Source organism: Adiantum capillus-veneris, chromosome 10 (genome assembly GCF_014529385.1).
Source record: "Adiantum capillus-veneris isolate H3 chromosome 10, ASM1452938v2, whole genome shotgun sequence".
Classification (NCBI taxonomy): Eukaryota; Viridiplantae; Streptophyta; class Polypodiopsida; order Polypodiales; family Pteridaceae; genus Adiantum; species Adiantum capillus-veneris.
In genome coordinates, this window is record NC_140940.1 from 17299719 (window position 1) to 17327435 (window position 27717).

Sequence of the window (27717 nt, forward strand, 5' to 3'; positions counted from 1 at the left end):
TGCTCGTTTATGGTTTGACAACCTTTTGCTAAAAAGTCTAGCAAGCTGAGCCCTTGTCTTGGAGCTAGGGTTCAACAAGGTTTATTCTAGTTACTCAAACAATGTCGACCCCAAAAACCATCACGAGAGTAAGGACAAGTTTTGCTGCTATATTAGCATCTCCCAACAAGCTTGATCACCTCACGCAACTTCAAGCAACCCGGGACTGAGTCATGGAAGAAAATCACAAGCTCAAAACTCACCTTAGAAAGCTAGAGGCACGTTTTGACTCCATGGCTACTCAAGCCACCAACAAGGTAAATGAAGTCGAAGCAAAGCTCACCCAAGTTCACTCAGAAACCATCACTAGGGTAAAAACTTGTGTGACATCGGAGTTCTGTGAACAATGACTTCAAGAAGAGAATGCCCTCAAGGTTTGCATTGGTGGGCTCCCCTCACCATGGTGCAAAACTGAAGACACCCTTGAAGAAGCACTTACTAAGCTCAAGCACATCCTTGAACCAGCCAACATCAAGCCCTACAACTTCTCTTGGATCAATGACACACATAAATGCTTGCCACTTACGCACTGCATCTTACTTTCAAGGACAAAGAAGAGCGGATCACATTGCTATGCCAATCACATCTTCTCAAGGGAACAAAGGTATGGATCACAGAGGAGCTTACTCCAAACCAACTCAAGGTAAAAAAGAGCGAACTCAAGAAGATGCACAAAGCCCGCAAGCAAGGTAAAAGGGCAGTCTACCGAGGTGGTAAAGCCATCATCCAAGAGTTTCGAGCCCTTAAAAAGGCTCTACCCCACCCTCCTTAGATTGTTTTTCCTTTCTCCTTTTACTTTCCACCTTGATGATTGGACCCTTAGTCCTTAATTGATATGTATTCGATGGCTTCACTTAGAAGCAGCGAGCCGTTTTTTAATGGTCCCATGGGTCATATCTAACCTTTGTGGATGATACATCTCTCTCTCTCTCTCTCTCTCTCTCTCTCTCTCTCTCTCTCTCTCTCTCTCTCTCTAGTGCAACCGTTTTTTGACCTAGTAGAGAACAATTCACTCTTTTGATCATAACTTCTTCATCCGAAATCCAATTTGGGTGATCTATAGCCTCAATCAAAGATCACAATGCCCTCTACTTATTGATGTAAAGACATAAATTTTCAAAGTTATGGAAGGAATTTTTGAAGTGAATAAGTTCAAAAAAGGTGACTCTCATCTCTTATTTTACATACAATGTCTTTCAGTACTCGCAAGGATTCTTCTTCTTCAACAAGTTCCACAACCATTGTGAAAAATGATCCAAAATATCTCACATGTGGAGATAGCAACACAACTATTCAACCAATGACATCAAAAACCATGATCATGGTATACTTGGTATCTGCAAGAGATCGTAAACAAACAAGGCAAAGACTTATGGGCACTTGCAATGGAAAATGGCACGCTGAGGGCACTTGTGGTTGAGAATGAGTATCTCAACAGGACACTTGAGATGCAAACAACACATTTGATGAAACTTGAAGAGGAAGTCAAGGAATGTAAATACTCTCTTGTGGACTGAATGCTTTGAAGGAGCGCATGAGCAAAGTAGAGCCTGACCATGTATGAAAAGAGGAGAAATTTGACACCATGAGCTGGGATGTATGCGACATAAAAAATGTATGAACAAACAAGTCTTGGGCTGATATATGTGGTAACAATGTGGTTTCTAATTCCTCACTCATGCAAGCTATGGTTCAAACAAAGAATGTTGAGAATGTGGATGTGGAGGAGTTGAAGGAGCGAAAGCAATGTTCCAAGAACATTGTTAATCATGGAATTCTTGAAGAGAAGAAGAGAAGCCCCCTTCTCTTTCTATTGTTATCGAATAATTCTTTAAAACCCACTTTGGCATGTCCGGAGTTATGGTCTATGGAGCACATAGAGTGGGTAAGCAAGGATCTTCTCGCTCGAGAGAACGACCAATTGAAGGCACCATGTCAGATGAGATTAAACAAAAGATTGTCCTTGACAATAGCTGGATCTATTTGAGCGATACAAAACATTTTTCTGTGAAGATTGCACTATTAAGCAACAAAATATGCATCGCAAGGTATATGAGGAAAACAAGGAGATCTCTCATGAAGAAAATGTGCGCAAGGAGGAGGGAAGTCCCTCGAGCAAATAGGGATGTGCGAACTACGAGGCCGCATTACAATTGAAAATATGCTTTTGAAATTGCAATGTATACCCATGAAATGCGGGGGTTGGCATTGATAAACTAACAAGCAAAGCCGATGTTGTACTTCTTGTTGAAACTTGGGACATGATACACAAAGGATTAACGGCTTGGAGGATTACAATGTACATTCATTAATGTGGTCAAAAAATCTCAAGCAACAAAGAGGGCAAGGAGAGGCGGCATGTACGATTAAGAAAGGATTGGAAGATTTTGTATCAATTGTGAAAGATGACAAGTACAAACGTTATGTACGACTGAAAATTATGACACCAAAAAGAGCACCCATTTTTGTAGCCGGTTTCTACATTCCTCATCATGATTCCCTCTTTTATGCTTGCATGGATAGAGATCAATCATTTTTTAATTTAGAAGAGAATATTGCTTATTTTAAAGATGAAGGTGATGTTATTGTATTTGGGGATATGAATGCTTGCACAAAAACATTAGAATATTGCTTATTTTAAAGGTGAAGGTGATGCTATTGTATTTGGGGATATGAATGCTTGCACAAAAACATTACAACATGATACTCAACAACTTGATATGTCATACATTTCAAGGGAGTTGGAGGAAATGAACTTGTATGATCGTACTTCAATGGATGAGAAGGGGATAGTGTGATTGACTATATGCTACTCTTCAAAGCCATTATGTATTGCATAAAGAGTTTTATGTTTGGCCAATGGATCCCAAAATCATACCATCAGATCTTATGTATTGACCTTGCATGTGAAGAAGCAACTAAGCATGATAATCTCAGCCAAATGGAAGAGAAGTTATCACTATGTATGGATTTCAAACGGGCACCAATGTACATTGAAATGGTTGAACAAAAGTTATGGATGACAAAGCTTCAATATGGCACACCATTGGAAACTAAATAGGATTCTTTCAAGAAAGTTATATATTTTTGTGCCTAAGAATGCTTTGCCATAAAGAATATTAGTGGTACCAACAAAGATAAATAACGCAAAAGGTTGTTTGATAAAGAATGCCAAGATGCTCAAAAGTCCTTGATAAAGCTTGATGCAGCTATGGATAAAGACAACTATCAAAGTCATTTGCATACATACAAGGCATTGATTCAAAAGAAGAGAAGAAGATGGTAAGTAAAGCAATAAAATTTTCAAGCCCAAGAAAAGGCACGTGCATGTGGAAGATTTTGGAGAAACTTGAGGGACAAGCGGGTTGAGAATTTTGGTAATTTGCATCTTGTGGATATGTACACACATTGTAGGCAATTATATGAGCAACCAAATGCTGAAAAAATACCATTTTATGGTTCATTCCCATGTATGTCCTCTTTTTTTTTACTATTGAGAATGTATGTGGTGGGCTTGAAAGTTGGCCACTCGCAAAGCGGGAGATCTTCAAGGTATCAAGTCGGAGATGATCAAATGGATGGGAGATTTTACCCATGAGTGGATGTGTGATATGTTCAACCTTGCACTTCAACATGGTATGCCTTATGATTGGAGTACTAATTGGGTTAAGCCTTTGCATAAAGGAGGGGATGTAAAGAATATAAACAACTATCGCACCATAATGATTGGGCCTCTTATGGAGAAGTTGTTTTGGTGCATAATGGAGATGAAATTGAGTGATTGAGCTGAAGAGAATGACAAGCGTGCAAAAGGACAAACCGGTTTTTGTTGATGCCATAGCACATCTTGTCAATCTCCGTGTTCTCATGGAGGAAAGTCGATTGAAAGGCAAGCAATTGTATAGTTGTTTTGTGGACTTTAAGAAAGCCTTCGATATGATTCCACGTTACAATTTGTGGAGAAGGATGGATCCAAGTGCCTAATGAGTTTATGCTTGGGGTTTCTCGAATCTATGAGACGGTGATGTGTCAATTGGGCATGGGAAGAAGAATTTCAGAAATTTTTGTAAGCACTATTGGGGTTAATCAAGGATGTCCGTTGTCACCAATATTCTTTGGTCTATGCAACCATCAATTGGAACAAATGGTACTTGACTTTATGCAAGAAGAAAGCATTGAAGAGGTCATTTCGCAATGCGGTAATCATGCTTTTTTTGTATGCAGATGATGTAGTGCTTCTAGCACACACTTTAGAAGATGCACAAAAGCTTATGGCTGTCCATGAGAACTTTTACTTCCATAATGGGTTGATTGTGAATGAATCCAAAACAAAGGTTATGCTTGTGAAAACCAACCATAAGGAGAAGTCATGCATTGTGTACAACAATGAGACACTTGAAGCTGTTGAGAGATTTAAGTACCTTGGCCTTGAGGTCCCATCCAATTACAAGTGGCATGAATGTGCTATGCATCCTTTGGAAGCGGGAAAGAGAGCATATAATGCATTTGAGAACATGTGTAATGTGGGAAACATCAAGTGTTGAGTTCTCAAGAAGTACCTTTTAGATGTATTGGTGACACTGGTTCTTATTTATGGAGTTGAAGTGTGGGGCGGAAGCATCTCAAAGTCTACTTGGAAAGAGTTTGAGAATGTCCAAAAGCGTTTTCTTATAAACTTTCTCCAAGTTAAAACACAAACACCATATATGCTCCTACTTCTTGAGCCGAGATCTCTTCCAATTTAGGTTATGGGCATAGAAAGTGTTGTGAAGTACATGATAAAGATGCATCAAAGCCACTCACATCAACTTCCTACAATTGCATGGGAAGCAAGCAAAAAAGTTCAAAAGATGCATAAAAGCAAGATCTTGAGCACAGGATGGATGCAAGACATAAAGAAGTGGTTTGGGAGATGGGTCTCATTACATTTGCTACATGATGCTTCAATTGACTCCCAAATGAATGAAGCTTTTCTACAACGCCAATGTAGTATGGCTAGGGAAAAATCTGGTGGGTTACACTGCTTACATTACACCACCCATATTGCCCCCAACTACAAAACCATGTTCTTTGCTGAAAGAGAAAACCGTACTCACACTTACATGCTTGAGCCTATCCCCTTGTTGGCAATACGCACTATCGCAACCATTCGGCTTAGCTCCCATTCCCTTCGATGCGAGATAGTGTGTTGGGGCAATGGAGAAGTGTCAAATTGATTGTGTACCAAGAGTCTGAGTACCACACACTACTAGAGTGCTTAGCTTTTGGTCCCATCTGAACTTGCTTCTCTCACATTTTCAGCCATGAATTAGACCTACACACTTTCCTCTCCCAGCCACAATGTGGGCTCTTCATTGCGACTCTCATCACCACAATTTTGGAGCATCAAGAGTCACTCATCAGCCATACACATACTACATCACATGTAACTTTGGCCCCATTGGTCATATTTGATCTTCGAGGATGATAATAAAATCTATCTCTCTCTCTCTCCATGCACTCACATCCTCTCTCTCTACACATGCACACACACTCTCTGACCCGCTCTCTACACACACATACCCTCCATCTCTATTTCTCTCTCTACCCCTCTCTCTATGCGCACATGCTCTACCCCCCTCGTTTCTACACACATGCACCCCCTCTTCCTCTCTACACACACACGCACCCTACCTCACTCTTGCTACCCCTCTCTCTACGTGCATCCACTCTATGCCCCCCCCCCCCCCCCCCCTCTCTCTCTCTCTCTCTCTCTCTCTCTCTCTCTCTCTCTCTCTCTCTCTCTCTCTCTCTCTCTCTCACGTGGTGATGCCATGTGTCACTGACATGGTAGCACGTGTATTGCTAGAGTCTTGAGCAATAAAATCTCAGCCGGCATTGCATTAGCATAGAGATGGAAGAGAGGTGCTTCTAGAAATGCATTTCTCCCATCATGCAGTACCCTACTTTAGGGCTGTAATCTCATATTGGCAAGGTTTCGTGCTTTGCAACAATGCACCCACCATTGGGATGTACAACTATTTGTTCATCCACCCATCCACCACATGTATTTCCTACTAGAATTCCTGTCATGAGTCCCGTACACTCCACATCCACCATGCCACCCGGGGTTCCATTGAATCGTACACTCGCATCTTAACACTGCTTGGTTGGACGTCCCTTCTTTCCTCCAACAATGGGTGCTCCCCCCCTTCCTTTTTGCATGGATATGGAGGTTTATTCCCATACCAATGACCATATGGAACTCCATTACAAATGTTTTCACCATTGTCCTACCCTTGTTGTCAGGGGATATGTATTTGAGAGGTGAATTGGGAAGGCACAGCACAAGGCCTATGGTTGTGGAAGAGGGAAGAGAGAGAAAACAACATACATAGATAGATCAATGCCAATAGGAACCCAACATGAGTATTTCATTAAAACTAGAATAAATTGTAAAAGATGGGGTCTAATCAAGGTCTAATTATCAGCACGGTGGTATTAAAAACTCTGAGTAAAATTTAACTAGTAGCTCTAGCATTAACAGTCAATCAAAACCGCCGTTTGGATCCCAATCGATCATGATATCAGAGCCATCTTGATGCATGTCTAAGCCCTCATAGATTCATGTACTCGAGCCTCTCAATGAGCATAGACTAGCCACTGCTACAAACCTTGATAATTGCCCATCTACTTCCGAGCTCACTCTTACTTTCCCAGAGCCTCCATTTCTTCTCTGTCTTTAGCACTCTTGCACCCCTGAACATGAAAACTGCCCTACAATACTTTTTGCTTCTTTGAACATGCAAACCTAGCTTAAATCTTACGCACCATGATTCCCTGTATCTCCCAACTACGCTAGAGAGATTTTATCCTCTTCCCTCCTTGCCCTGCTACTCCTCATGTCATTAAAAGCTCCCCCTCCCTTGCAATAATGTATATATGGTAGCATGGGTAGTAATGTATCCAGTGCATCCTCTACACGTTCCACTGAAAATGCACTTTCAATTAAAACTCGATCTGTATCCAAATAGCACCATCCTCCCTTGCTTCATGCAATCCTTAACCCATGGGACCGAAGACAAAAATCATTACAGGGATCGCTTTGGATGAAGTGTAAGTACATATCAGTGAAGGGCTGAGGGTCCATCAAGAGAGAAAAAGGGAAAAGGGATAAAAACTAAGGGGGGTTGGATGAGGGGGAAGCTGGTTTGGGAGGTTTGGAACTCTTGAATGATGGCTTTACCACCTCGGTAGACTGCCCATTTACCTTGTTTCCGGGCTTCGTGCATTTTCTTGAGCTCATTGGCTTTGGCCTTGGTTGATTCGAGTCAATTCTTTGGCAATCCAGAAATTTTTTCCCTTGAGAAGATGAGACTGTCATAGTAACTTTCACTGCTCTTCCTTGTTCTTGAAAGTGAGGATACAATGCTCGGGTGGTACCTTTTTATGCGTGTCATTGATCCAAGAGACAGTCTCTTGCTTGATATTTACTCGTTGGAGAATATCGTTGAGCTTGTAAATTGCTTCTTCAAGAGTGTCCTCATCTGTGCACCATGGTGAGTGGAGCCTCCCAATCCTGACCTTGAGGCCCAAGGATTCTTGTATCCGATTTTCTTGTAGTGCTGCTTAAATTTCATTGTCAATCCTTTTGTGTGTTGCCTCCTAGACTTCTTTTTGGGCTGCCTTGACAGAATCGGTGAGCGATGTTTCGACCTCCTGTGCTTTTGCAAGTAGAGTCTCACTCTCCACATATTTTGTTTCTTCAAGCTTGCACAGGCGTTTCTTGAATTGAGTGTTCTCCTCGATGAGGTCTTGAATCTAAGCCTCAAGGGCTGCAATCCTCGCCTCTTGACGGGCCACCGGGTCCTTCTTTGGAGCAGCTGTGACTGCAAGAAAGGTCTTGCGGGTGTAGGATATCGGTGTGGATGTCATCGTGTTGCCGAGGTGGGATAGCACCCTTAAATTTTGTGTTTATTTGAGCTTAGGTTTGTAAGTTGGCGGGTGTTTGATTTTTTGTTGCTCGACTTCAGAGGGCGCTTCATTAACGCACTGCAGAGGGTCCTGAAAAGTAGAGGGTGAGATCCTTTGTCGCGTTGTAGAGCTAGGTGACGGGGAGTAGAGGCACGATGCTCGGGGTAGTGTCGCCCTGGTTCAGCTTGTAGGGAAGGCTTGCTAGTGGGTTGGAGGGCAAGCGAGCAGCAAGAGCCTCTGGTGGTCGGCTATGGATAAATTTCGGCTAGCTTGCATGCGTGTAGGTAAAGCTGACCTGCACAGCCGGTAACGGCGCTTTTTGGGGGGGCACCACAAGCTTTTAAAATATGAGGTGCAAGCGTCATTGACATCGCAAGTGCACGCACCTAGCGTAGCAGTGAGGGCCTCTCATCCTGGGCTAGAGGTCCTGTGTTCGACCTGGCCGTGTGCAGTCCGTGTTGACCTTTTGGTCAAACCTTGCCAGCCGGTTGAAAACAACCGGCAACCAGCTTCAGTTGCTTTGCCACGAGGGCTAGCAGGCCAAAATTTAATGAAAAACCTGGTGGTCACGGGGACAGCAGGCCTGAGAAAATGCGCGAGCAGGTCTACTGGCTGCGGGGCTGAGCTGTGCATTGGCGTCCCCCTTGAAGGCAGCCCCTCGCCCAGGGAGAGGCTAGGGGAGGTGCAAGAGTTAAGGGTGAGAGAGAGAGCGAGAGAGACGAGCCTCCTTAACTTGATTTCTTGAGTCGATCAAGAGAGAGATCACGAGCTTGAGGCCGATCCTCCACTTCATCCTCGTATTCCTTTAATTTCACATTGTAACCCTAGGGTAGAGGCGCCAGTTGTGGTACGGCCCCCAGAAATAGGACAAATAAGGCCCGTTTATATTACGCTTGATGATCAAAAAAGGCAGGAAAAAGAGAAGCCCAAACGGCTAGCTGATTTGAAATAACGCCATTCAATTGGCCAGTGCATGGGCTTAAGCCTCCGTGGGTGCATTTTACCTCTTTTGGCCCTGGTTGGTGTTTTTATTCATGCCAATTTTTGATACACTGGATTCCGAAAATCGCGCCGCCACTACCGGTTCTCAAACCCGACCAATCCCAAATTATTTCTCCTGAAAGCTTGTGAAAAGGCGATTAAAATGAGCTAGGGTAGAGAGAGATTCAAGCTCGGAGGAGAGAGATTCAAGCTTCTCAAGTTACCTGTCCCCCTACTGGCTCCTCTACCCTATTGGGTGGCCTAATGCACCTTGGGGGGTTACTTTGTGGTGGGTGACCTCCCTTGGCTTTGTAAGGGCACCACATTTGTCATATATATATATCAACTAATGCATTGCTAAGCTCCCTTGACATTGTCCTATTTAGCATACCCCGCAATCAGAATGAATTCCTCAAGCATGTATAAATCAAAGCATTGCTAAAGCATGTATATGTATAAATCAAAGCATTGCTAAAGCATGCTATTTGGCCCTAGGGTAGTGTCGACCAAAACTGTTTCTTTGACATTTGCATTGCATTTGACATATAAATCAGCTAAGGTATTGCTAGCCATAACATTTGGCTTGCATGTCAATCAAGGTATTGCCAGGAATAACATTTGGCTTCTATATTATTTGAAGCATGTCCAATCATTTTTGAGTACCACATCATTGCCATACCCATAATGTACATGCCCCCGCAAACACTTATTGCTCTCTAAGGTGCACAATATTTGGCATAAATATTGACCAGGGAATTGCCAAATACCACAGTCTTCTTTAATGGCCATGAAGCTAGCCAATAATTAGCATACATATTGATCAAATCTTTTCCATCCGCAAATTCGGCATGCAAATTAACCAAAGCATTAACAATCAAGACATTTTTCCCGCAATAGCCTATGACCAAGCTAATAGCAGATGCCATTTAATTTTCATGGGCAATGTTAAAGTCAAAAACCTTGTGTCGAGTTTTAGTTTCCCATTGTGGACGCAGAGCGTCACGACATCCACCCCCTTTGAACCTACACATCCTCCGACATATGCCAACCATTATCCAAAACTGCACACATATATTCATCCAATCATTGTCCCACTATAAGCATGCTTTGAAAAATCTCTCAACTTGTGGCTTCATTACAACTTAATGAGAGCATGCGCACCTAGGATAAAAGGAAATATAAATAGCAGAACATAACCCAATGAGTCCCCTGTGTCATGGCACATATAAGTGCTCTATCTCAAACCATAGTCAGCCTAAAACCCTCTTGGATCAAAGGGAATAAGAAGGAATTGCCCAAACACTGGAGCACCATAAAATCTTGCAAGCACACACACACACAAAGATGGAGGCAAAAGACTATACTTCTTCTTCTTCACAAACTCAAGATAAGAGGCCTACAAAAACATAAGGGAAAATACAACATAAAAGGGAAACTAGTACAACGGTCTAGTATGAACCGCTAGTGAGTGAGGTGAGTAGGCAAGTGTGCCACCATTCCGGGAGGTAGACCAGCTTGGTGTAGTCTAGCTATAGTATCACTGGCAAAGATATGCGTATCCACCAAGGCACGTCAGTGATGTGATGATTGTCGGTGATAGTCATCTAGGAGTTGTACATGTTGAACTTGACATCTCAACACTCCCCCTCAAGCTCAATGCCAAGAATCACTTAAAAACACCGTAGCTTTGTTGCTCCAAGGGCCTTCATGAAGATATCTGCAACCTGATCATCTGTCACCATGTACTGTAGGTTGATGTCGCCTGTAAGACCCTCTCTCTGATGAAGTGGTAGTGCACCTCAATGTGATTTGTCATTACATGAAACACTAGGTTTTGAGCCAATTGTATGCTGCTAAGGTTGTCACAATAAATGACAACCGGCCTATGTACCTGTACTCCAAAGTCGTGAAGTAGCAATCCCAGCCATGCTACCTCACATGCCGCCAATGCAACACCCCTATACTTTGCCTTTGTACTCAAAAGAGCAACCGTAGGTTGCTTCTTGCTGCTCCATTTGATAGTAGTACTCCCAAGTGAGAACATGAATCCACTGGTAGACCTGTGATTGTATGTAATACTAGCCCAATCTGCATCTGTGTAGCCATAGAGATGCAACTCCAAATCAGCCCTATAAAAGAGTGCATAATCCAAAGTAGCACTCACATAGTGCGAAATTCACCTCACTGCATCCAAGTGTGGTTTCCTTGGAAACTTCATAAACTGACTCACCTAACCTTGTGGCTGCTCCATATATACAGTTTCCTCCAAGTCAACATTCAAAAATGCATTCTTTACATCCATTTGTTTCAACACCCATGTTGATTTGATAGCCACTACAATAAACACACAAATGATAGCAATCTTAGCTATGGGGTTGAATGTCTCCTCATAATCAATCCCCTAAGTTTTTGCATAACCTTTGGCCACAAGTCTAGCCTTGTACCTGCTCACATTGCCATCAACATTATGCGTTATTTTGTAAACACACTTACATCTAATTTCCTTCATATCCTTTGGTAGTGGCACCATTTCCCATTTTTCATTTGCATCAAGTGCAGTCATCTCTTTATCCATAGCTTCCCACCATTTTTCATTCTTGACAGCATGCTCAAAACATGTGGGTTCTACTTCCTCTGTGATCTTTTCCATAAATGCACAATGACGAGCCACATAACTATCATAAGTCAATCTTTGCACATGATTTCTTGCTCTTTCTGACCTGCGTGGTCCATGATCACTTCCATGTGCCCTATTCCCTTCTTGCATTCTTCTTGCACCTGGAGTCTTCAAAGAGGGTATGCCAAAATCCTCGTCCAAACTCTGCTTAGAACCAATGCTATCACCATCATCATAACCAACACTCAAATTTGGCAACTTAGGGGCATCATCAACTTTTTTCTTTCCTCTCTTTGATAATTTGAGGAGTTTGCAGACTCACTCTTTCTTGTAACCTGCCACTCCATGGATTCTCACCATGGATTGCACTAGAGGACCCTTGCAGCCCACTCAAAACTTGTGATTGTGCAACTGTATTTTTTGTAGCCACATTCTCTCTTACATCAGCTGCCAAATCATCTTTTACATCATCTACCAACATGCCATTTCATAGAAAACAACATCCTTGGTCACCCTCACTTTACCTGTGACAGGATTGTAACACTTGTACCCTTTCTGCTCAAGGGAATAGCTAACAAACACACATTTTTATACTTTTGGATCAAGCTTACTTCTTTGCTTATCCAGAATATGCACATAAGCAATACATCCAAACACTTTAAAATTTGATACATCTGGTTTTTCACCCACTGAACTTTTTTCCAGGTGTCATATCATGTACTGCAACAAGGGGTCCTATTCATAATGTAGAAACCTTTAGCAACAGTCTCAGCCCAATAACAATGAGGCATGCATCAATGCTCTAGCCACTTCTACAATGTGCATGTTCTACCGCTCAACAACACCATTTTGCTGCAGAGTATACTTGCATGAAAACTGCCTATGAATTCTATGATTTTTTAGAAAACCATTAGATTCGTTGGAGAAGAATTCTCCGCATCCATCTGACCTCACATGTTTCCTAGTCTATTTTTCAACCATAACTTTGAAATTGTGGAAATGTATAAACTCTCACTTTTTGCTTCATGAAATAGACCCATACCTTCCTTGTATGGTCATCAATGAAACTCACATAGTATATACTACATCCACCCATAAATGCAATTTTTGTTGGACCCCATACATCTGTATGCACTAGATCCAATGCATTCCTTCTTACATGCTTATCATGAGGAATGGATGCTTTTGCCTGCTTTCCAAACTAACAAGCTTCACATACTTTCTACATTTCGGCAACTCAAAACATAGGTAAACTTGTAACCATCTCTTTAGTCTACATCATTTTCAGCCTCTGTAAAGTTACATGACCAATACATTTGTGCCAAATATCCCATGCTAGTGGTTGCATAATAGTTTTTTAGCCTCCTATCTGGACAATCACGTTCAAAGTGACCATGTTTTCCACAGACCCAACATACTATAATTTTGTGTTGATCTGCATTATTACACTGTGCATTTCCATGACCTCTTGGACTCCCCCCTTCAAAAGTTTTCTCAACCACCACCTATGGTTTGACCATGATTGTTGTTCTGCTGTTGTGCTTGGTGGTTGCCTCTTCCTCGGAATTTTCAATGACTTGTACCACGTCCTCTTCCTCTTCCTCTATTGTTGACATGCTCAAAATTGTTTCCATCCCGAGTAGAGGAGTGTTCCTCGAGATAATTCTCTTCCACAATCAATAAGGATACCAAATCTGTAGACGAATGTTCTCTCAAAGATGGATGTCAGTTTTGAACTATTTGTACGTAGGACCCAAACCTCAGAGACAGACTTCTACTTTATCATCATCATCGACTGTAACACCAATTGATGCAAGTGACTCACATATGTTCTTTATCTTTAGCCAATAGCCATTGATGGACATGGTTTTCTTCAGCACAGTATTCAACTTAGTCTTCAATTGCAGCTTCCTTGCCTTTGTGTTAGTCACATCCAATGACAGAGGAAAGTGTTCCAAGCCTCCTTAGGAGATTGAGCATCATGTATATGCCCAAGCATAGTGTCCTATACACTGACAAAAAGCCAGTACATGACCTTATGAGCTCCCTGGTTCCAATCTTTAAATGTCTTAATTTGCACAACAGATGCATCTTCCTCTGGCAGTAGTGGTGCTACCTCATGCTCTCCATCAATGTAGTCCCAATAACCTCTGCCCATAAGGAAATTGGTCATTCTGAACTTATAAGCATGGAAGTTGTTCTTGTCTAGCTTTCCACTGACAACCTAGTTAAGCCCATCATTAATAAAGGACATGTTTCCAACCCTTCACACCGTCTTTGAGCAGCCTGCTAAAAATAGTCAGTTATCACCTGTAACCACAATCTGTGTACATACAGTTGTTTCATGGTACTAAGTAGTGTTTGTGCACATTGCAGCCAAACCAAATCTTTCTACACTGCCTATATATAGACATGCATAATCTCAAACCTTAGCGTTTCTCCATGCGAACGCACTCTAACTCCAAAATGGGGGTCGAAATGCACCCGAAAACATGAGAAACCCAAAAAATCCAAAGGACTATATAGAAACTTGAGACGCACACTCTCCAAGTGGAATCACCTTAATCGAAGATTGTTGACGACGGCTCCCGAGAATACCAAAGCCACTTCCTAAATTGCTCTTGCTTGTTGCTCCAAGCTCCTCAAACACAACTAGGCTTTGATACCATGTCAAGAGATAGAGAAGGAGAGAGCTTGAGCTCTTGCAAAGCGCACGCACGCGCACACATGCACACACACGCACGCACGCACGCACGCACGCGCACACACACACACACACACACACACACACACACACACACACACACACACACACACACACACACACACACACACACACACACACACACACACACACACACACACACACACGAATAGTTTACAGGGGAAACTCTGCCGAATTTTTCCCAGGAAAGTAAACTACTGTGAAGCGTAGCTATGGCTGGATCACAGGACACTGCTCTTTACAATATCAAGAAGCTGGATGGAACCAATTTCCCATTGTGGAAGAAGCAGATTTGGCATGTGTTGGTACAAAAGAAGCAGATAAAACCTATAAAGCTCAAGGGGATAAAACCACAAGATATGGACGAAGATGAATGGAGCGAAATGGATGAATTGGCACTTTCTACCATTATGTTGACTTTGGCAGAAAGCATTTACTTCAATGTAGCAGACGAGATGTTGGCTTATGAAGCATGGACAAAGCTGAGTGATCTTTATGAGAAGCAGAGTGCAGCTTCACAGGTATACTGGCTTAAGAAGCTTGTTGACTTGAAGATGAAAGAAGGGACCCCTATGTCCAATCATCTGAATGAATTCAACACCATCTACAGTCAATTGTCAGCTCAAGGTGTCAAGTTTGATGAACCTGTTAGAGCTATGTTCCTGTTGATTACATTGCCGGAAAGTTGCGATACTTTTCGCACAGCTTTGAGTAATTCTGCACCTCCATATGGTTTGACCATAGTAGGTGTAGAAGGCAGTCTGCTCACTGAAGAAACCAACAGAAAGACAATGGACAAAGGCAAAGGAACAGCCTTAGTTGTCAGGGGAAGGACCAAAGAAAAGTACAAAGGTGAAAGAGGAATCAGTCTCGTAGCAAGTCCCGCAGTGCTAAAGGCAAGAGTGACATAGAATGCTACCATTGCGGCAAGAAGGGTCACATGAAAAGAGACCGCAGAGAATGGAAAGCAGAAAAAGGCAAAGAGAAAGCTAAAGACCATGGTGAGAAGAACAAGTCCTCAATGAAGATTCAAGAAATAAATGTGACAAACACTGTTGCAGAGGATGACAGTCTAGTGTCAAGAGACATCTACTTCTTGAAGAATACAATGGACTCAGCTCTTCTTACAGCATCTGATGGAAATGCACTGAGTGACTGGATTATAGACTCAGGGGCATCACTTCATGTGTCTCCAAACAAGGAGTGGTTTACCTCTTATGTGACCACTAAAGATCATGTTCGGCTAGGCAATGGGCAGACATGTGAGATCTTAGGTGTTGGAGATGTTCAATTGAAGTTTCAGAATGGCTCTTCTTTCACGCTGAAAAATGTGAGACATGTTCCCGCAATTACAAAGAGCTTGATCAGCACAGGTTTACTTGATGATGCTGGCTACGTCACCACTTTTGGACAGAACATGTGGAAGATATCCAAGGGTTCTATGACAGTAGCACATGGAGTAAAGTCTGGAGGACTTTACACGATTTATGTATCAAATGTCTCTAAAAATGTAATCAATGTAACCGAGCAGCCGAACGTTTCTTTGTGGCATAGCCAGTTAGGACATATGTCCAAGAAGGGAATGGAAATCTTGTCTCGTTTTGGTTATTTTCCTGGCTTGTCATTTAATGATTTTGAATTCTGTGAACATTGTCTGTATGGTAAGCAAACACAGTAGCCACATAAGCATAGAAGTAGTAGAAGAGATACACAGTTGGCACTTGTTCATAGTGATTTGTGTGGACCTATGCCTAATCTATCTCTAGGGGGAGCTTCTTACTTTATGACATTTATAGATGATTACTCGAGGAAAGTATGGGTTTACTTTCTCAAGCACAAGGATGAAGCGTTTAGTGTTTTAAAACGTTTGTGACAATGTGGAGAATCAGAGTGGCAAGAAGCTTAAATGCTTACGCACTGACAATGGTGGAGAGTATGTCTCAAAGGCCTTTCAGGACTTTTGTGAGTCAAAATGTATAAACGTGAACTTACTGCTCCTTACAATCCTCCTCAAAATGGTGTTGCTGAAAGGATGAATAGGACCATACAAGAGAAGGTCAGAAGTATGTTGTCTAATGCACAACTGCCAAATGGGTTTTGGGCTGAAGCTGTATCAAGAGCTGTTCATCTTATAAATAGATCTCCTAGCAAGGTTTTGCAGAAGGATTCAGTGGTAGAGATGGTATGGTCAGGCAAAATGCCCTCATACAAGCATCTCAGAGTCTTTGGCTGTGAGGCATATACTCATGTTCCAAAGGAATTTAGGAACAAACTTGAGCCAAAGAGTAGAAAGTGCATCTTTCTAGGCTATGGTAATTCTGGTGAGATGGGGTACAGACTTTGGGATCCCGAATCCAGAAAGGTTATCCGCAGTAATGATGTTCACTTTAATGAAGCCAAATATCATTGTAAACCAGAGAGGGTTGAGGAGATTAGAAGATTTGTCTTCCAAGAAGATGGACCTGCACGTGCAAGACGAAATGTCAGGGCGTAAGAGGAGCAGGGAAAGGATAGAGTGGAACCACAGGCTGTGGCTGAGCCTGAGCCACCTATTTTGCGTAGATCTGGATGTATCACGCAACCTCTAGATAGGTTTGTTCCATCTATGAACTATGTCATGTTGACTGATTGCAATGAGCCTTCATGTTACAAGGAACCAGTGCAAATGAAGGACTCCGAGAATTGGCAATTGGCCATCCAGTCAGAGATGACAGCTCTGCATAAAAACCAGACATGGAAGCTAGTTAAATTACCACAGGGCAAAAAGGCTCTACCTTGTAAATGGGTTTACAGGTATAAGATCACCGCTCATGATAGTCAGCCAAAGTACAAAGCAAGGCTTGTTGCCAAGGGCTTTAAGCAAGAACAAGGCATTGACTTTGATGAAGTCTTCTCTCCGGTGGTCAAGATGACTACATTGAGATGCTTTCTTGCATTGATTGCCATATTAGATTTGGTGTTGCACCAAATGGATGTCAAGACAACGTTCTTGCATGGTGATTTAGATGTGGAAATTTACGTGCAGCAGCCAGAAGGGTTTGTTGAGAAAGGCAAGGAAGATTTGGTATGCCAGTTGTTAAAGAGTCTTTATGGCTTAAAACAATCACCGAGGGCATGGTACCATAAGTTCCACAAGTTTATGCTTTCTGAAGGCTACAAAAGTAGTGACTAGTAATCGACAAGTTTGGCTTAATCGACTAGTAACAGATTTGGGAATCAAAGAAGAGATGCCTGTGTTATATTGTGATAGTCAAAGTGCTATACAATTGGCTCGCAATCCAGTTTATCACTCAAAGACAAAGCATGTGGATGTGAAGTATCATTTCATCAGGGAAATGCTCGAGGATAAGCAACTTCAACTTGTCAAAGTTCACACCACAGAAAATCCTGCTGATCTACTTACAAAAGGACTTCCCTCAGAGAGCTTTGCGCATTTTCGCAAGCAGTTGGGTGTAGGGTAGTACATCACTTGTCTACATCTCTTGTATATTTGCTTGTATAGTAGCTTCTCTCACACTTAAAGTACCACATTGGACTTTAAGTGGGAGGTTGTTGGGGTATAAAGCCCAATGTGGTCGCCCAGGTAAGTGGGCGGGCCGCCAGGTATGTACACATATTCTTTTGTTAAAACCTAATAAGAACTCACTATGCTCTACACATTACAGTAGAGCGAGTTCACCATATCGTCGTGCTCTTCTTCTCGCACTCTCTCTCGCGCCGCACTTCCACTCGTACTCCTTCAGACGTATGCAGGAGAGGAGCTCCTAGAGAAGCATCATGTGGCTATCTTCCATGGAAGGTTTCAGACACCAAAAGGGAAGACGATGGAGATGCAATTGATGCCCAAAGAGATCTATGATGTGGCAAAAGAGACAACTTTGGTAGAAGCACACAGGCGGCTAGGACTACTAGCCTATTACAAAATGACGTTGTGTGGTGTAGATTTCCAAAGGGCATATGCTTCCAAATACCATCCAAGAATATGGCATAGCCAGGCTTTTCAATCCAGTTGGCCATGAAGTGGAAGTCCAAATAACTAAAGAAATCATTGATGAAGATTTAAAGCTACCCACAATTGGAGAATCACTGAGATCTACAGAAAAGAAAAGAGTAGGTGTGTTTTCTAGGAACACCACCAACGGCCACATTTGCATATATGATTCATAAGCCGGCGGCAGACCCTATTCGCATGTTTGCCCAACATTTTCACTTTACCGCAAAGAAACCCAGGAGGTATACAGTCCCCAATCATGTAGTAGCATTGGATTTTACTATAGTTTTTAAGACTAAGATGCCAATGCCTCTTGACTATGCCCAATATGTTCTCAACGCACTCAAGAGTACAAAGAAAAGCAAGGGCATCAAATATTTGGGAGCACAAAAAGTACTCGCTTGAATTGTGTACCATGTGGTGGGGATGACAAATAATCTACCACCTACCCTCGACTAGAATACGTGGCTGATCACACATGAGTGAAAAACGACGAGGAGGAAGAAGAATCGGATGCCTCGAAACCTCAACTAAGATGATCAACAAGGAGAAAAGTCTTACCTTCAGAAGAGAAAAGTGAAGCAAGTAAGGAAGAGAAAGAACAAGAGGAAAGGTTGGCGGGAGCCACCACTGCTCGTTCACTTCCTTTGGAAGCTCAAGAAATTGCAAGGTCCCCCTCACCCATCAATGAGACACAAACACATGAAGAAATCTCAACCGAGAAGAATCAAGAGCCGGAACGAGTAGCTCAAGAAGAAACATTTGAACAAGATATAACACAAGAGATAGATCAAGTGAGCCAGCCAACGACAGAGGTAGAAGCGGAATCTCATCAAGTGGGCTAGTCAACAATAGAGGTAGAAGTGCAATCTCATCAAGTAGAACAGGTTCAAAAGGTGCCGGTGCACCCATGATCACAAGTAGTTGAAAAAGAAGGAGGACCAAGTATCCAACCAACCATAGAGGAAACTTTGGAGGGAGTGGCTAAAGATAAAGATGAACAACAAGAAGAAGCCTCCACATCTCGAACAAAAGTCTTAGAAGAAATCGACAAGTACACACAATACGCACACCAGATATTAGAGAAGCTGAAGAGTGAAGTTTACCATCGGCAAAAGCACATCCAACTTGTGGAGATTAATCAACAACTACTGGAAGAAAGAATACAAGTTGCAAACTATACATTCCTAGAGGAGTACAAGGCTTTGTACGAGACACCAGAGGTAGAGACACAAAGGCTCTATGAGGCCAACACAAAGCAACAAGCGAACCTCTGGGGAAGGTTAAGAAAAGAGGATCAAAGATTTAGATTCAACCATACTTTATACCACTACGCACATGCACAATGGTTGCAAATGCAGCTGGACATCGCCAACATGCAAGTCACACAGATAAAGGCTAGACTAAACGATCAAGGTGAGCTGCTAGACAGGCTAAAAGTAAATCCCACAGTGATCACTAATCAAGGATTTGACCTTGCCTACTAAGCAATTAAAAAACAGTGTAAAGATCTAGAAACATAACTGAAACGGGAACGGATGCAAAGGAGGGAACTCTCCTTAGTTTTATGAACAAAGAAGAGGAGTATCGAAAGCAAATAGGAAAGCTCTAGGATGAGTTAGATGTAGCAAGACTGCAATCCAAAGAGAAAACACATACTTCTAAAGAAGCTACAATAGAACTAGCAAGGGAAGAGATGGAAGCTCTTCAATTCTTACAAAGCATAGACCCAACAGAAACATATGGCACTCTCCCAAAGGAAGACATGATAGATCCAGTGCCTAAAGGCCCCCTAGAGAGCTCCATTGTTGAAGCAAAAAAAGAAGTAAATATTTCGATAGATCAAGCAGTGGCTGATACATGGAAAGAATCCATGGAATGAATAGAGAAAATCTTGCATTCAGCTAATGTAGCTCAACTCACCTCTCAGCAGATGATAGCTAATGGCATCAACAATCTCTCGCATATATCCACTAATCAAGTATGAAGTCCTCAAAGTAAAGGAGAAACTATCTCTAAGATATAACTCTATTTTTTTGTGGTTGTTCATATGCTTACAAAAATGACCCATTTATTTCCAGTCAAGACAACATTTACGGCTAAGGATATACCTCAAGTCTTCATGAAAGGTGTTTTCATGTTCACGGTTTACCTCGACGGATTATTTTTTATCGTGATACGAAGTTCACCTCAAATTTTTAGAAAGCCTTATTCTCAACTACAAGAACTAGTTAGCCTTTAGTACTGCTTATCATCCTCAAACTGATGGTGTGTAGACAAAAAGGAAAAATCAAATCAGAAGACATGTTGAGAGGTTATTGTATGTATGAGCACAGTAAATGGACTAGATATTTGTATTTGATTGAATTTGTGTATAATTCCTCATTCCAACACTCAATTGGGATGTCTCCTTTTCAAGCTTTGTATGAACAAGAGCGTCTTACTCCACTCAAATGGAGAGACCCTCTCATACAAGTTCAAGCATCCAAAGAAATGTTGGATGAAATGCAACTATAAACCGATCTTACATGACAGGATATTAAGACTGCTCAATATAAACAGAAGAGTTATGCTGACCCAAGACGATTTGCCAGACGTTTTGAAGAGGGCGATATGATATTTTTTAGAGTGAAACCCAAACGTAGTTCTTTATCAATGGGTAAGTGTAAGAAGCTGAGTGCGAGATATTGTGAACCTTTTGTAATCATAGAGCGGATTGATGATCAAGCTTACAAACTCTTGTTACCACCACACATAAAGGTACATGATGTTTTTTACATCAGCTTACTCAAGAAGTATGTACCTGATCCGCAACATATTCTTGATGATTCTCTATTATCTACCTCTACCGACGGAACTTTATAAGTATATCCCGAAGTAATAATTCAGAGCAAAACCAAGCCTCTGCATAATCGGACCATTATCAAACACCTTGTTAAATGGTCAACATATCCTCAAGAAGATGCCACTTGGGAACGTAATGATGTAATGAGACTAAATTATCCAGATTTCATGTCGAGGTGAGGACACCTCACATTTTTCAAGTGTGGAAGGATGTAAGATCCCCAATTTTTAGTCTCTTCTAAAAATAGGAAAAATAGCTTTCAATATCTATTTTGCTAAATTTTGACTTAAGATGCTTGATTGACAGTATTGGAAGGTTCTAAAGTAAAAAGCAAGGTCGAATCCTTAATATATGTGTTCCATGAAATCTACGGTTCAATTTTGTAAAAAACTACTTTTTGAGTGCTTTTCACTCTATTTTGAGTTTTTCATGATTTTTAGTGCTTTTTAATGAAAAGCAAGCCCGTTTTCTTATTCCAGTGTGGACAAGGGGAACCCATGGTTCAATTTTAGAAAATTTTGCTTCTCTTTTCTTTTTACGCTAGTTTTAGCTTTTCATGCTTTTCGGCGTTTTTGAAAAGCAATGTGCTTTTTATGATGACCTGAACATAAATATAGTAATTTTAGTCTCCGTCAGATTTAAAAGTGATCACCCAGAGCAAAAACGGGACCAGACGGGATTTTTACGGGGATTATTTTCATAAAAAGCGATACCATAGGGACAGTATGGGAAAGCCATAATTATGTCGGGATATTACGGTGCGGCATAGTCTAGCTACGGCTTCCATTAGTTGGCCAGATACTGCTCATATGGCTTTGCTATAAAAATTGAATGGTAAGTGGGAGAATTGACCACCAAAGGCTGTGCCATGTTTTTTGTTAACCCTCACGGCTCACGGACACCCCATCACCTACGACGGACGTGTATTATGTATTTGGTAGAGTCAGGTACCGGGCTTGTCGGACCAATAGGAAAAGGGTAAGAGTGATCGCCGATGAGAGGCGCACTCTAACTGGGACATTCAAGGGATTAGTTGGCTAAGCCTGGGCGCCCAAGTGTGAATGGGGTGAGCTCATATAAAAGCCAACTAAACCTAAAATTCATTTATTCTCTCATTTGTGCAATAGAAGAGTGCTCTTGCTCCATCTCCATCTCCATCTTCTTCTTCTTCACCTCCTTGCGTGTGTGTGCATGTGAGAGAGAGAGAGAGAGAGAGGGAGAGTGTGTGTGCGATCGAGCGTTACGAAGGCACGACGGCGGCGAAGCGGTTGAGCGTGGCACGACTGCAGCTTCTTCTTCATCGCGGCGAGGAATCCTCCACGGCAGGAGCATAGAGCGGTGAGTGACACACCATTGCCCTCTTTTGAGCTTGCTAGATTAGTCTTGTTGTGTGCTTGGAGCCATTTGTGGCTCGCACACGGTGTATCGGCAAGTCCCTTGCTTCGACTGTGCGACAAGGAGCGCACATTTTTGGCGCCGCTGCCGGGGAATCGCCCTGCACTAAGCCCAAGAGGCACTTTGTGCTTCTCCTATGAGTTTTTTGTAGTAGGAAAGAGGAGGAAAAGGAAGAGGAATGAGTTGTTTTTCTGTATGGTGTTAATTTCTGTGTTGTCTGCAAGTTCTGTGATTTCTACATAATGTTGTGTTTTCTGTTTGCACACAGTCTTTGCACAATTAGTAGTCGTTAGCTTGGTTGCAGTGAATGAATAAGCAAGAAGGCAGTTAGCAATTTCTGTTTGCACACAGTTCTGCACACAGTTTTCTGTCAAGGTTTGGCTGCACACAGTGTTTGCACAGCAGGTAGTGAGAAAGGAAGTAGGTGGATAGTTAGCTCACTGTCAGCAAGCAATTAACAGATTAGTTAGTATATTAGTTAGTGGTTAGCAGCACTGTTGGTAAGTAGATAAGGTAGTGAGCTGTCTGGGAGCTGTTGACTGGGAGGTTAGGTAGGTGAGAGTGTGTGTGTCCAAGAAAGGGTCACCAAATCCGCGCGCGGTCATCGCAAAAAAAATTAAAAATTAACGAAAATATTTAAGCGTGAGTGACTGGGGGGCTACACTAAAATTTTGATCGGGATCGGGATCATTTCCCCAAGCCCAAGCCCAAGCCCAGGCCTCAATCCTCAGTCTTATGATATTTACTAGACTCACTCTGATATATATACCCTACCCCCTCAAGAGGGAATGAGAGCATGTGGGGCAAGTCCTCCACTCTCCTCCCTTCTCTTCCCACTTGCACCCTTAGACTTTCTAATTCGGGCCTAGTTCCCTACTAGAAATTGACGGTTTTAGGGATTCCGAGGGCATAAAGTGACCAAACGGAGGGCTGTAAAGCACGGCACATCCCTCTGACCGAGACGCTCGTTTTGAGCTATCATACATTCTATTCTATAGCTGGGTCAGAAAAAAGGACCAAAAAATCAAAAAATAAATAAATAAGAAAAGACTTGGGTTGCAAAACACCCAAAATTACTAGGTGAGCAGCCTTCACGGGCCCTCATTGACACTTCTAGGGGATCCAAGTCATATGAACCTACGCTCTGGACGAGTGTTAGAGCACGAGCATATTGGTAGTGCCTCCATTTACGCAGGCACCCATTATTCCTCCACCCTAGGTTCTGGACCTTCGGCCGGGACTCAAGGTAGCGCGACCCAAGATCCTCATATCGCGTCTAGTGATTCTTCCTCTGACTACGAAGTCATGGAGGGGTATCCTACACCAAACCCTGATAGTTCAAGTCAAGACATGCATGCCATGGGCCCACGGCCCGGGTCCAGCGTGTTTAGCCGCTTAAAAGAGACCCTTAGTAGAGCTACTCGCTCCGAACATGCGGTTAATGAAATAAATGAAGGGAGTGGGGAAGTAAATTCGTCATTCATGCCTAAAATGGACCCTATGCTTCTTGAGAGTGTGCATGTGAATGTTCCATCCACTGCACCTCCTGATCCTTTAGGACTATCTCCCTCTGAGGTTTTACTACCCGATGGTAGGAGTCTTGCCGAAGTGCAAGAGATCGAACGCTATATGCAAGCAACAAGGGAGAGGGAAATTGAGAACCTACGAGGGCTAGAACAAAGTCGAGCCCTGAAAGCAAAGGCTCCTATGACAACAATCATGCCAGCCGAGCAACCGAGTGCTCCCAAGGTAGCAGTCACGGAGGGGCAAGCTATGGGGAGCAATAATGCTTCCACTTCAAGGGAAACCTCCAGCACGCCAGGCCTAGATGGGATATTCCTAAACGAAAATTGGGAGTATGACCTACAAGCAGAAGCTTTAACTGATCGGTACACAGGACACACCTATCATGTGGGTTGGTTAGATGTTCTACAATCGACATCGGGTGCTACTAGCATAGATGAGCAACAACAGAAAGTTTGTGATGTCCTCCATAGGATTGTCGAGTTAGAAAGACAGAACACAGGGATCAACATGCCTTCAACAGGCCTAATGAGATTCTTGGATACGGGAAAGGCCAACCAACCAACCCTATCACAAATGGAGACTCCCTCAATGAGCCCCATTGATCCTCCATATGTTGTTTCGCCAGGAGCCTCAGTACAATCTGAGCCCACAAGTGGCAGCTTTACCTTCCCATATCTAGCTCATCTTTCTCTTAATGACACTACGGCTACCGTGCATATCCCAATGGTGAGCATGACAAGAAGTACACCATGGAGTTCATTTGTCAACACTGCGCCGATGCCTAGTAGCACAGTGCCCCCAACTATACCTACATGTATGTATCAATCATGTGCACCTGTCGTACCTCAGCCTCATGTAGCTCCTACACCTCTGATTATTCCAAGAGCTTACAATCCACAATGGAATTATCCAAGCTCTTATACAAGTGGAGCCATGCCATTTAATAATAACATGCCATATCAGGCACCCCCTATGCCTAGGGCCACGCCTGTAAACTTTGGACCACCGTCTGGTACACCACCATACGAAATTTGGGACCCAAGAGCCGCGCGTATGCCAAGGCCAAGGCCAACTCCCATCTCACATGTGGTTCCAGGAGCACATACACCCATTATACCTGCTCAAATAGGAGATTTGGCAGCATTTGCTCAAACTATCGGTCGCTCTATTGCGGAAAACATGCGTAGTGCACCTGATAGAGAGCCTAGGAGCAAGGCAGTTCAAGTAGCTAAGCTCACACAAAAATTCAATGGAGACGGAGATGCTAGAAAGCATATGGAAGTCTTTGAACATGTGTGCGATTCCTTGGAAGAGCACAATGAGCTACATAAGTGTAAGGCTTTGAGTTTGACCCTAAGCGGAAAGGCTGGAGATTGGTATAGAACCTTAAGAGTAGAAGAAAAAACGATCTACTCTACTCTTAGGAGACTGTTCTTAAAAGAATACATACGAGAGGGAGTACTTTGGGGTGTAGCCTCTCATCTCCAGAAAGCCCAACGAGAAGAAGGTGAATCCGTGAGAGACTTCATTAGTCGCCTACAGAATTTAAACTCTCGATGCAATCCAAACGAGCGATTCAACAACAACCAATTGCTCGATAGATTCATTAGGGGACTACGACATGAAAGTATCTATAATGGCCTAGTCATTAGAGGTATCACTACTTGGGAATCAGTCACCATGAATGCAATCCAATTGGAGGATAATTTAATGATTGCAGGAGAAAGAGTGTCTGCCGAGCCGAAGTCTAGTAGCTCGCAAGCATCAGGGCATGAGCCAATGAAGATAAAGACAATCGTGAAAGAGAAAACGATATCTGAGATGACCTTGGTAGATCTCACACAGGCCATCCAAGAAAGCCTTAGGGGTAATCGTGCTCCACAAAACACTCATATGTATCCAAGAAGGGAGCAACAATGGTGCTCAATTTGCTTGGGCCCACTTACTACGAGTGAATGCCCTACTTTCAGAGTAAAGTTTAACGGGACTTGTAACGCGTGTGGTAGGTATGGCCATCAAGCGAAGGATTGCCTAATGCTTAAACGCATCATGGAAAATAGACCGCCTATAGCTTGGGCAGACTCACCTCGAGTTCCTGCATTGATGCCTACCCCACCCATGGAGCAACAGTTGCCATTACAGCACATGGTCCCTAGAACCCAAAATGTGGTCCAAACCACACCGTTGCCACCTCCAGTGCTAGGACCGCAACCCCCTCATCCAAGAGTTACACCTATGAACCAAATAGGTTGCGAGTCATCTAGTACTTATGTAGATTGCGAAGAAGACATAGACTCTAGTATCACCTATGGAGTCGACATGCTTGAGGAGTGTCCCATGTACTATATGGAAGACCATTGGGGACAAATCAAACCGGTATATCAAGCTACTGCGCTAGCAGCAAGAGGCCAAAACATTAATAGTTTTACCAAGAGACCACCTCTTCAGTGCTACGAATGTGGTGGACCACATCGAGTAGCTGAGTGCCCCATTAGAATGCAAAAGAATGCCGCACTAATGCAAACAAGTCAAGGGAATGCATTGGAAATGCCAATACTCACTTGTAATCGTTGTGGCATAGATCATTTGATCGCACAGTGTTGATCCAAATGCACCGAAAATCACACCATTGAACATAATAGAGATTGTTGATGGGACACCACCAACTATAAACATAGCACCAGTGAATGCACTCACACGGTCGATGCTCCAAAAGCAAAATTACATCCTTGAAGAGAGAGATGCTGCATCCATTGGCCGAGCGAGAAAGAAGAAAACATGAAGAAAGGAATCCCTTAATGCTTCTAGCTCAAAACCTAGTTCAAAGACTAACATAGGGACGGGAGAGGATCCCGTGTATATGAATGACCCTGAGGATGACTCAGATTCGATAGAGACCACGGAGACCAAAACTGTTACTACAAAGGAAAAAGCCAGTGAGGAGGATCACGAGAGGGAATTACGACGAACACCAAAAGAGTATTCAAAGTTAAACTACCCAGTTGTGAACCCCCAAGATAAGCCACGAGAGACAAAAAATGAGGATTGCAAGAGAAAGATTGGAACCTATCCAAACCCAACAGTGGAAATTGAACGAGTCCAACAACTGAGGGGTTTGGTGGAAGAAACTCAACGAACATTAGAACCCGAACCCAAACATATCCAGATGTCAGACACAGTGTTTCCCACACAAGTTCAACCTCACAAGAACTACAGGCCGTTAGCTATACCCAGTATCATTCGGGAAGAGAGTGAGGGTAGGACATCTGAAAGTGGACACACACCTTTCCTACTAGACAGAATGTTTGGTGAGGGAATGCCCGACCCCCTTGAGGAAGTGGAGATTCCATCTTCACCATTCTCTTGTCAGGGTCCTACGTCCCACAAGATGCCATTAAATGTTGCCAAATTGATGGATTTCATGTCTTCAAAAGTTAGAACCACCATCATGTCCAAACTATATAAAGACCCCGAGCTAGTCTCAGCTCTTCGAGCCTTCCTCAATGGAGAATTACAGGCCGGATTGCCACAGTTTGCACATATGAACAAACCTGACTTGGTAATGAATGATGAGGAACATTTAGCACCACCATCTGACCTAGCGGGACATGAATCTGTAATTGAAGTAGCCGTTAACAAGTTGG